This window comes from Cupressus sempervirens, chromosome 10 (genome assembly GCF_028749045.1).
Source record: "Cupressus sempervirens isolate cs-2001-9-10 chromosome 10, ASM2874904v1, whole genome shotgun sequence".
NCBI lineage: Eukaryota > Viridiplantae > Streptophyta > Pinopsida > Cupressales > Cupressaceae > Cupressus > Cupressus sempervirens.
In genome coordinates, this window is record NC_143127.1 from 294,253,108 (window position 1) to 294,265,777 (window position 12,670).

The following is a 12,670-nucleotide window of genomic DNA, read 5'->3' on the forward strand; positions in this document are numbered from 1 at the left end:
AGATTTGCCAATTTTCAATGGCAAGATGAATGTTGATTTAGCCTTGGATTGGATAGAGGCATTAACCACATTCTTTGAATGTGAAGACATCCCTAAGAAGTAAAGGGTAAAGATTGCAAGATCCAAGTTGAAGGGAGCAGCCCTAACTTGGTGGAACTTCATCCAAATAGAGAGGGTGAAGAATGGAAAGAGCATGATAAGTTCTTGGAATAGAATGATAGAATTGATCAAGGAAACATATGTACTAGAGTAATATGGGGTACAACTTCATAGGAAGAAGTAAAGTCTAAAACAAAGGACATGGATGTGACCTCATACGCCAAGGAGTTCTTGAAACTATGTATGAAGACCAATAATACTAAAGATGAAGAAGAGAAGTTAGCAAGGTATATGAATGGGCTGAAAATATCCATCCAAGAAGAATTGAGTCTACACTGCCCTCCCATAGTTAGCAAGTGCTATCAAATGGCACTCAAGGTAGAAGAAAAGTGGAAGAGGAAGCAAGACTCTAGAAAAGGAAAGAACAATGATAGTGGGAGGAGTTATAGAGGCAAAAACAACTTTTGGAACAAGGGACAAAGTAGCAATAACAACAACAAGAACCATGATCAAGGAGATAAGGAGAATAGTGACTCCAATTCAAGAGGAAACTATAGAGTAAGAAGACTTTTCAATAGAGGAAGGACAAACTCGAGAAGAGGTAATGGGAAATTGAGATGTTATTATTGCAATCAACTTGGACATCATGTAGGAAGATGCCCTGAGAAGAGGAACAATGACCATAGTGAGAGAAGAGCGCAACTTGTACAAGAGGATAAGCAAGAAGACAATAATGTAGCTAGAGAATTGGAACCAGAAGAAGGAGCATGTCTAATGATGAGGCAAGTCTTCTTTCAAGTGCCACAAAGCCAAGAACCTCCACAAAGGAAGAATCTCTTCAGGAAAAAGATCAAATGCCATGGAAAAGTATGTAGTCTCCTTATTGATTTAGGTTCAACTAAAAATCTTGTGTCTTTTGAAATGGTTCAAAAATTAAAGTTTCCTAAGTAGCTGCACCCTTACCCATATCATGTTTCATGGTTAACAAAATGCCAACAAAGTCTAGTTATAGAGCAAGCTTGGGTAGAATTCTCTATTTCTAATTTCAAGGATAAAGTACTTTAGAATGTTGTTGAGATGGATGCAGCTCATATTCTTCTAGGTAGGCCTTGGCAATTTGATGTTGATGTCACCCACCATTGTAGGAAGAATTCCTACTCCATTACTAAAGATGGGAAAACCTATACCATGAAGCCCTTATCGGATAGCAAGGCTGAAAAAGAACCCACTGTAATTATCATAAGGGAAAAGGAGATGTTAAAAACTTTGAAAGAACCTGATAATGAACCATTTGTCTTGATTCCAAAGCCCCAGGATAACACCAAAATTGACTAAAAGGAGCCCATACCAAATGAAGTGCAAAAATTGTTGCAAAAATACAAAGATGTCACCGCTACTGATCTACCCACTAGCCTCCCTCCCATTAGGGACATAAGCCATCAAATAGACCTCATACTAGGTTAATCCCTGCCTAACAAAGCACCATATAAGATGACATCATTGCAACATGCATAAATTGCAAAATAGGTCACTCAATTATTGGAAAGAGGACTCATTCAAAAGAGTCTTAGTCCTTGTGCAATACCTACAGTTTTGGCCCCTAAAAAGGATGGAAAATGTAGATTATGTACTGATAGCAGGGCTCTAAACAAAATCACAATAAGGTGCAGGTTTCCCATGCCAAGAATTGAAGACTTGTTGGATCAACTAGGAAGTGCTTGTTACTTCACTAAGATAGACTTAAATTCTAGCTACCACCAAATTAAGATCAAGCCTGAAGATGAATGGAAAACAACATTCAAGACTACTAAAGGTTTGTTTGAATGGTTAGTAATGCCTTTCAATTTGAGCAATGCTCCTAGCACTTTTATGAGGCTTATGAATGAAATATTCATAGATTTTATTGGAAAATTTGTTGTTATTTACCTTGATAACATACTAATATTCAGTCATAGCAAGGAGGAACATCTTGATCATAGACTCCATCAACACAAGTTGGTGATCAACTTGGAAAAGTGCATGTTTATGAAAAAGAAACTTGTATTCCTAGGCTTTGTCATTTCACAAGGTATCCTTAAGATGGACCCTAAGAAGGTAAATGCAATAATTAACTAGCCTCCACCTAAGAGCTAGAGTGATGTAAGAAGCTTCCATGGACTTGCAACATTTTATAGGAAGTTCATAAAAAATTTCAATCATGTGTGTGCACCAATGCTTGAAACAATCAAAGGTGGGAAGAAGACTAAGTTTGCATGGAAAAAAGAAGCAAATGATTCATTCTAGCACCTAAAGAATAGAGTCTCTGAATATCCTATCATGGTTCTCCTTGATTTCAGCAAGGTTTTCATAGTGGAAATAGATGTAAGTAATGTGGCCATAGGAGCAGCCCTAAGCAAAGAAGGCAAGCTAGTTGCTTTCTTTTTAGAGACATTGAATGAAGCCAAGAGAAAGTATTCCACATATGACCTAGAGCTTTATGCCATGGTCCAAGCCCTCAAGAAATGGAGGCACTACTTGATTCAAAAGGAGTTTTTAGTCTACATTGATAATCATGCACTAAGTTTCTTGAATTCACAAGAAAAACTTTCAGTCATGCATCTCACATGGGTAGAGAAATTATAGGCCTATACCTTCAATAGTCAACATAAAAGGGTGTAGCAAACAAATGTTCTGATGCTCTTAGTAGGAGGATTGGTCTAGTTGAAGAGGTGCAGCTACAAAGTGTGGGAATTGAGTCCCTTAAGCACCTATACCCAGATGATTCTAATTTTTTTGAGATATATCAGATTTGTACAAATATGGAAGCCATATATCATATTGATTTCTCTAAATATCTGATCCATAAAGGTCTACTATTCAAGGGAGCACAACTATGCATACCAAAGTGCTCAATGAGAGCAAATATAATCAATGAAAAGCATTGTGGTAGCCTAGGTGGACATTTTGGCATCGACAAATAATAGAGATGGTAAGAAGTTGAAGTTATTTTTGGCCTAAGTTGAATGATGATGTTAGGAAGTTTGTTGAGCCTTGTACTATTTGTCAACAAGAAAAAGGGGTGACAACAAACCAAGGAATCTACCAATCTCTACCAATTGCTTCAAGACATCGGGAATCTATTTCAATGGATTTTGTCATGGGACTACCAAAAACAAAGCTAGGATTTGACACTGTGTTTGTCCTAGTGGACAGGTTTAGCAAAATGGCTCATTTTATGTCATGCAAGATTACCTATGATGCATCCCATATAGCCCATCTCTTCTTCAAAGAAGTAGTAAAAATTCATGGCTTACTTCAAACAATTCTCTCAGATAGAGATGTCCAGTTTTAAGGCCATTTTTGGAGGACACTTTTCAAGAAGTTAGGCACAAATCTCACCTATAGTTCAGCCTATCACCCTCAAATAGATGGGTAGACTGAGGTGGTAAATAGGTACCTAGGCAATATTTTAAGATGTCTAACCAAGCAATATTCATAAAGTTGGGATACCGTACTACCCCAGGAAGATTTTTCTTTCAATGATTCCATTAATAGATTTACTGGTACAACTTCTTTCCAAGTTGTGTATGGTTTGCATCCCAAGGGACCATTGGATCTAAGGGAACTTCCAACTGATTTCAAAATTAGTGCACAAGGCCAAGAATTAGCAGATCTGATCACTAAAGTACAACAACAAGTAAAGCATACATTGAAAAAATCTACCTTGAAGTACAAAGAAAATGTTGATAAGAAGAGGAAAGAGGTACATTTTAAGGTTGGGGACAAAGTTTGGGCATTCTTAAGGAAGGAAAGAGTACCTAAGGGTAAGTATTCCAAGTTGCAAATGAAAAAGGTAGGACCTTGCAACATATTGAATAAAATTGGTGATAATGCTTATGAGATATCCATTCCTCCAACTTTGCAAATCTCTCCAATTTTCAACATTTTAGACCTTACACCATATAAGGTTATAGCATATTTAAACAATGAGCAAGAAGATGAGGACTATTTCACAAATCTTCCACAAAGAAAACTAGTAGAGATTGAAGCCATTCTATATTCTAAGGTATTCAAGAAAACCAGATCAAGGAAGTGCATGTATTAGTTAGTCAAATGGAAGGGCCTCCTAGACATTAATGCCACATGGCTTACTGAGGATCAAATATAGCAGCATGAAACTTCATTGGAACATCTACTCTCAATTAGGAACTTGAGCTTTAATCATCTAGGGAAGTATAGTGTAGGAGATCCCACTCCACCATCATAAAATCGAGGAGTTCACTAAGGTCATTAGGAACTCTAACCATGCTTAGGAATAATAGATTTCATACTGGATCTTATTGTAAGACCGTAGTTGCAAGATTGGCATTTTATAAGCTCTTGTCTAACTATTGGTCATTTTTTATCCCAATCCCTAGGAATAGGTATTTTCATGTTTTCTTTCATGTTTTTCATGTTTAGATCCATTAAGGATCTTAAAATTAGGCCTAGGACAAAATTTGGTTGATAAATATGCATTATTGCAAAAATTGTCAAAAGTGCTAAAAAAGTTGCTATGCAACTTTGAGCAACTTTTCAAAAACTTGTTTGAAAATTATAAAACATTCCTCCAAATGGCTATTTTTTTAAAACCAGCCATGTAATCATTTTATCACCCTATAAATATCCCTTATAGGCAGGTGATAGGGAGATGTACTTGTTTTGGCAAAGAAATTAATAAAATAAACTATTTTTCCTACAATTTCGTGAATTTTAGAGTGTTGTAAGGACTTTTATGGATTTATGAGCATGTTTTAGTGACTAAAAAAGGTATAGGGTTAAATAAGGTTTCATATTCAAGTGGTCTCATGCTTTAATCCTTTGTAGTTTGCAAGTTATTCACGTTTTGCTGAAAGGTGTCTAGAAATCAACATTTAGCAAGGGTTTTGCCTAGGGCCTTGTTGTTTTGGCACTCTCCACCATGGGATTTTGATGCCCCTTGGTGGAATCAAATATTTGTCAATTTAATTTAATATTGTGTAGGTTTCAAAGATGGAGAAGCAATGGTTTGGGTTTTCCACCATACCTTAGGTGTATGGCACCATACAAACACCATAAAGTAATTTGTAACAGTTATCATAACTTGAGTTTGGGAGCAACCCAAAGCTTGAAATTTTCGAATTAGACTATTTTTTCATGCCCCAACATGTTCCAATATCCACTTGGTGATTTGGCACATGGGAAGAGGCACTTATAGTGCAACATCGACCTAATTAGGCCTATTAGCACAATCAAAACATGGTTACAGTAGGGGTTTGTATTAAAATTTAGTTTGTGTGGTTTGGATATGTTTTGTATGTCCATAAAGGGTGTTTTAATATCAATCTAAACTTGGTCTTCATGTGGAATTATTCCTTGTTATGTCTAGTTTTTAGTTTGAAGGGCTACTAGCCAATGTATGGCAAGATGTTGAATTATCATGTTTGGGCTATTTGGAACCAAATGAATCATTGAATTTGTTGTCATCAGACCTAAATAGGTTAGATAAGTGTTCATTCCATGGTCTTTGAATTCACTTTATTGAATTTGGGTGTTTGTTCTCTAATAGGCATTCTGGGGAATCCTTGCATATTGGTGTTCTGGACTTTGGCAAACCTAGTGATTAGGTTATTTGCCTCTTTGGGGTTGTGATAACATGTTTGAGTCTAGTTTTTGATACTTGTGATAAGTGTCTAAGTGTTTAACCCTCTCTTTGGGATATTGAAGGATTCTAACCTTATCTAGTTGCCTAGTTTCTTTTTTGTTGAAGGCTTCCATTATGCATTGCTACATCAAAAAACCTATCAAAAAGACAACTAATCACTAGTTTCTCTTAAGGGCATTTTTGACATATTAATCCCAAAAAAAATATAAGGACTAGGGGTGACTCTAATACATAGTCATGGTCTATTTAGTTCCTAAATAACATGAATCGACCATTGGAATTAGACTATGCAACATCTATTCAATAGTTACTTCACAAACTCAAGATAAGGCTTACAACCCTTCAAAATTGAAAACTTGATTTATTTTCAACAAAACCCATGGAATGAATAACTAATTTAGATACCTTTTTGGGGTTTATACAACATACCAAAGCACTAGCATCACAAGATGAGAATGCAACAATTAGAACTTACAATCTTGCCTAGGAGGATTAGTCAATTAGTCCTCCATTTACAAACGAAGTACCAAAAATCTTGACCAAAACTCCAATCCAACCATTAGAACATGGGGAGGTTCACATAAGATCCTACAAGATCCCAGGCCTTGAAGCCTCTTCTGTAGCAAGTTGTGGGAGTTGGTGTAAATTACTAGCATGCACATAGATCTTGCATGCTTAGGGCATCAATTTTCTCTTTGCTATCTACACCTTTTCATATCAGACCAATAAAATATTAAAATATATTGTTCCTACTTTGATTCCACCTAGGCCTATTAAATTCCCATGGTGGAATCTCAAGATATGAGAGAGAATTTATGGAACCCTAGGTAGATGAATGAAACCTTGGCAACAATTAGTAAAACTTGGATATCTGGAGTTGTATGATGAGTTAGGATCACATTCCAAATTAATTTGGGAGGTGATTCACTAGGATATCCAATTATTTTAGAAATATGTACCTATGTGTCAGTAGGCATCCATACAACTTGTTACAACATTAGATTTGGTAGAAAACTTGGTATTTTTATTGATTGAAAACAATGATTACACATTCTATGCCTACCACCCACTTGAAAGGGATATGTAGGCCTTCCTAATGGTTATATAAACCATTTAAACCAAATATTGTCATTGGGAGTTCAAATTACAACTTTTTAGCAACTTTTCAATTTGTAAACACATGAGAAAATAATATATCCTAAGATCCTAGGCTGTTTGACACCTTTGACCATAGTTGACCAAGGGCTTATAGGGTACTAATCTTAGAACTAGATCTCACAAATGAGTCACTATGAATAGCCAGCATTCCTAATCAATCCTATTGATTCAAATTACTTAAAAAGAGTCTTAAGATTGAATTTTTATAGTATTTATTGGGGTGACCCTATATGAATGACATTGAAAAAATAGTTCTAACTAATGCCTTGCAATCACATAAATTTCCTAAAAGTGTTAAGAAGAAAGAAATTTGGGGACATAAGTTCTTGACTCAAATGATCTATTTTAAATAATTAACTTAGTTCTTCATTACTAGATTTACTAGTTATTTTCAATGATTTTTATAATACATACTTATTTCTCTATGAAAGAAAACATTTTGATACTATTCTCTATTTAAGGAAATATTTTAATACTACAATGATGTGTCAATATACCACAAACATGATCTATTTATTTTACTCTCAATCAAGAGAAGACATAAGAATGTACTTTACCACAATCTACAAGGAGAAATTCAATAGTAACTCAATGACAAACATGGGCACCAATCAACAACTTCAACTAAGGGATCACACAATAAAAAATCACACTAAGGCTCATTAATACCAACTGCTCTTTGATGGTCACTTAAAATGCATCAAATATCATTCCATAACAAAAGACAACATAACCACTATTTCCAAGGTGTCCACTCCTAGGGTCCACACAAGGTCACTAAACACTCAAAATCCAAAAGCAACACACCAATCAAATGGTCTAAAATGCTCTAAAGAGGTCCACATAAATGGGTATCATCCAACCTTGAGAGGTGCACAAAACTAGGAGATTCACTTCCTTCTCCTCACATTTCTTGGATCACTCCTATTGAATAAGAAAGTTTGTCACATGTAGGTACCTAGCTAATTAATTTCTATGAGCTCATGAAACTGCATGCTCATGATCAATCATGCACAAACATATATTACATGGGAAAAATATACACAAAACATATAATGTTTGAACATAGGCTTTGAATGTAATGCCCCATATGGGAATTGTTGGAAACAAGGATGAATATTACTCTAATAACTTTTTTATTTAATTGAAGAATAGCTACATACATACATCAATCAAGGATGGTAATGGAATACTTAACCAACTAACCAAACATTCCCAAGATAATAATTACTTAATATGCATACATTTTTCCATTTAAATTATTTACATAAAATGTTTATAGAACTAGACAAAATTGCATAAGTTATAACATTATTTTTGAAGACAAATTACAAATTCCTAGATGACTAATCATACATGTTCATTTCCATTAAAACTCATTAACAATATAAGAAATCTTCTAACTAAACATAGAAGTTTTTAGTATCTGATCTATTCTAGCTTGAGAAGGTGTGAAACAAAAAAGGGTATCCAAATATCCAATTTGCAACCTTAGAAAACATGATAAAACATTCACTATTTATGATATCATATTTTAGGATTGATTCTGGTACAAGATAAAATAAACTATAACATGAGGATTTTCAACAAACCATATGAGATAGTGCTAGATTCATATGAGACTATACCTCCTTGTATGAGAATATTCCTTCTCATGCAAGTGAATTCATCATTCATATGACCAAATGCATTGTTACATGAGATTTTAAAAGATACATCCAAAAACATAAAAATTAAAACTAAAGTTAATCAATCTCTACACTAAGGAGTACTAGAATGTGCATATCAAGGGTAAAGGTACTCAATTGCATCCAAAAGCATAAAAACCACGATCATTAAATAATCGAAACCACATAACATCATGATATACAATCTAATCCATCATAATGAAATAAAAAACATCAAGTATAAACATGTGCATCATCAAGTACAATATTTTAATATCCACCAACTACATAAACCATCAAGGAGAATATACATCTAGGATACCTGAATAATAACAAGAAAAGAAGAGGAGAGAGAGTCAAGGAAAGATCTTGTATCTAAAATTCTCAATGGTATAGGTAGTAATACCTCCCAACAACATAGAACCTATAGGCCCATCCTATAATGCTTACAGAGATAACAACCTAACCAACCTCACATAAGAAAAAGAATCCAAGGCTTAAACACATCGCAAATAGTGTATGACATAAGAACTCAATGATCATGAATGTAATGCAATGCATCTGGTTACCAACCAGACACACTATATGATAGCTATGTATGGACTCTTGTTGAGTGTCATGACTTGTCTTACATAGCCCAAGTAGGATTGAACCTTTTTCTTGACTCCCATAGGGGGCTAAGATTAGAATGTATCTTCATTCTAACTCTCTCAGGAGGCCAAACATCATGTCTATGCTCAAACTCCCTTAGGAGGCCAACTATTATGTCTTCGTTCTAATTCCCTCCTAAGGCCAAACATCATTCCTTTGTTCCAACTCCTGCAAGAGTCCATATACCACATATTTATTCTAAATCCCCTAAGAGGCCAAGTGTTCCACTATTGAAATGAGTATATGGGAAACAAGTGTTGGAAATACAATAGGAAAGGTAAACTCTAGGGGGGGGCAGGGGAGGTGAATCAATAATTTAAACTTTAACTCATAAAATATTCACCACACACCCATCTCACATATTCAATAAGTAAACTAAAATACCATGTAAAGCATATCCATCTAAAATATGTGAACAAGTAAGCATTCACACATATATGACACAAGATATGATTACATAGAAACCCCCCAATGAGAAGGTAAAATTGGGTTGGGGATAACACCCACAAATCTTAACTACTGTAGTAATAAATTGTATCCAATGAAGGTTACAATGTTTGATCATGAAACATGATCTACCCCATGAAAGGTCTGCCCTGATAAAGTCTTACAAAGACTATTAGGTCTTACCCTATTAAAGGATTTCAACTCCCTATTAGAAGTGTGCTTGGTTAAAGGACTTCAACTCACAATTAAGTAAGCACCTTGTTAGAGGATTTCAATATAGTCTGTTAGGACTACTCTATTAAGAGATTTAATTGATTCACTTGTTAGAATATCTCAAAAATGATCCTACTATTAGCACTCTATTGCTTGATGACAAATCACCTCTATATTGATGTATACTTGATCCTTTTCGATTAGATGTCTCTTTGTTGTCCAATGTTTCCTTCCTCCATTCTCCTTTAATCGATTTTGCAATGCAATTTAGATCATAATTCCTTGGTCACCATGAATGTCTTGGCTTGTGCATGAAAAATTCTCCTTGACCATTCATTCATTCCCTTTCCACTTAAAAATTTAGGGTTTATCCTCCTTAAGAAGACTTAGGTGACTTAGGGTTAGGTATGAATTAATGATTGCAATTCATCCATATTTTTGCTTAAACCTTCCCTTTACTTGATTGGATGCATGTAATACATAGGGATTCCCACTTAAGATTTTTTTTTATAAAAAAAAATCATAATTAAATCCTTAAGTCAGCCCAAAAAAGGTTTGCATAGTAGTTTGTGCCAATACAAACAACTATGACAAAATTGTATTACTCAACATCTGAAGTCCCTGGTGCTCGACACATAAAGTGACTTCAATATTATCACTTAGAATTTGAATAAATCGACATGCACTACTTGCTCATCTCCTAAATCACTTGACACATACTATTAGATCGACACATGAGTGACTTGGCATATGAGTGACTCGACATATGAGTGACTCAGCACTCATTGTTTACTTGCCATGCTCTAACTTATATGTTGTGCTCAGCATATGTTACTTGTTCATCATGAACTAAGTAAATGAATTAAGTGTATAGACACTCATTGGTCAAAACCAATCTAAGATTAACAATCTCCCCCTTTGACATGAGTGTCAAAAACACTTGGTCATACATTAATACTCTTATTCTTATGAGCATAACATAGATGACTATTCAACTTCTATACAAAATTTAAAATATCAAAATTTTGCAACATGACTTATACCTCAAAATATTACAACTCCCCTTGAGTTGATTGATCTATTCTGTACTATACTCTAAATCAAAATCTTTCTCCTGGTAAGTAGATTTGCATCAACTGATACTCTTTCTATTTTCTACTTGCTTGCTCTCCCACTTTCTCTTACTCCCCCATTCTTGCTCCCCCTTTTCTCTTACTCTCCCTTTTTGACATTGATGTCAATGGGCTATACATTAATAGTGTATTTGTCCAAAAAATATTTATGGACCTCAAGTATAATTTTAAGAGCTGTATCCCAATTATCACAAGCTACCTCCAAAGAGTCAATTTGGACAACTAGCTTAGCAACAAGGTGCACTAAGCTATCTAATGTAGAAAGATTGGGGTCTTTCTTCATAAATTCTTCTACATAGCCTAGATCCTTGTATAAAATCTCCATGAAAGGAGTCAATGTAGAATGGATGCTGATCAGTTTAGCCCTTATATTGGCTTCATCTTCTTGTAATGTTGCTAACTAACTTTGGGATTGTAAAAGGGTCCTAAAGTGTTTCTCACTTTGAGCTAGAGACATGGACAATCTTGTATCGGATGATTGCATTTGACTCTCAAAACTCAGGATGTGATTCCTTATCTCCTGTGTGAAGAGTGTAGGATTACACAATTTGGTGTATAGAGAGAAAATGTTCTCTAGTACATTCTTCACACTATCTTAGTTACTAATACAATGAATGTTAGTGCAATATCACTAGATATCTTCTCATTCACTTTGTTTTGAAGCTTCTTCTTGTTGTTTAGTGTGGAGCCTGATCAGTCCCCAATTGGGAGATTGTTAGATTGTGGTGACTGATCAGGAAAGTACTGTACATACTTCATAAATAGTGGGGTTCAGGGCATCGCCCCGAAATTTTTTTTTTTTGGAAGTAGCCGACATGGTAGCCGACATATTATGGCCGACATATGGCCGACATGTTATAACCCTAAAGCGGTTTAATACTTGTATAAAAAGGGCTTAGGGTTGGGTATTTTTTCATATGTGGTGATACGAAATTGGTTCTTGCGGCGGTATTGAGCTGTAAGGGATTACAGATTGTAATCAGGTTGTAATCACTAGATTGTAATAAGATCGGACTTGCTGTTTGGTGGACGTAGCCCAGGGATTGGGTGAACCACGTTAAATCTTGGTGCCTTGTGTTCATTTCTGTGTGTTCTATTATTTTTTTTATTGGTTATATTTGCATGTAGTTTTTTATTTCTGTCCGTGGTTTATCCTAACAAGTGGTATCAGAGCCAGGTTGTTTTTCAGTTATCCTCTACAGGAAAGTCTCACGGTTAAGTGGGAGTCTCACGGTTGAGTGGGAGCAATGGCAGATGATGGTAAGCTGAGGGTTGATAGGTTTAATGGGCAGAACTTCCAGTTATGGAAGATGCAAATGGAAGACTATTTATATCAGAAGGATTTATGGAAGCCGTTGGAAGGAAAAGCCAAGAATCAGGGAACTATGTCAGAGGCTGAATGGGATCTTTTGGACAGAAACGCACTCGGAAGCATTCGGTTATGCTTGGCACCATCGGTGGCATTTAATATTACAAAAGAAAAGACGACAGAAGATTTGATGAAAACCCTAGCGACACTGTATGAAAAGCCCTCCGCTTCAAATAAGGTATTTCTCATGAAGCGTTTATTTAATATGAAAATGGCAGAAGGTGGATCTGTTGCAGATCATTTAAATGAGTTTAATACTATTACTAGTCAA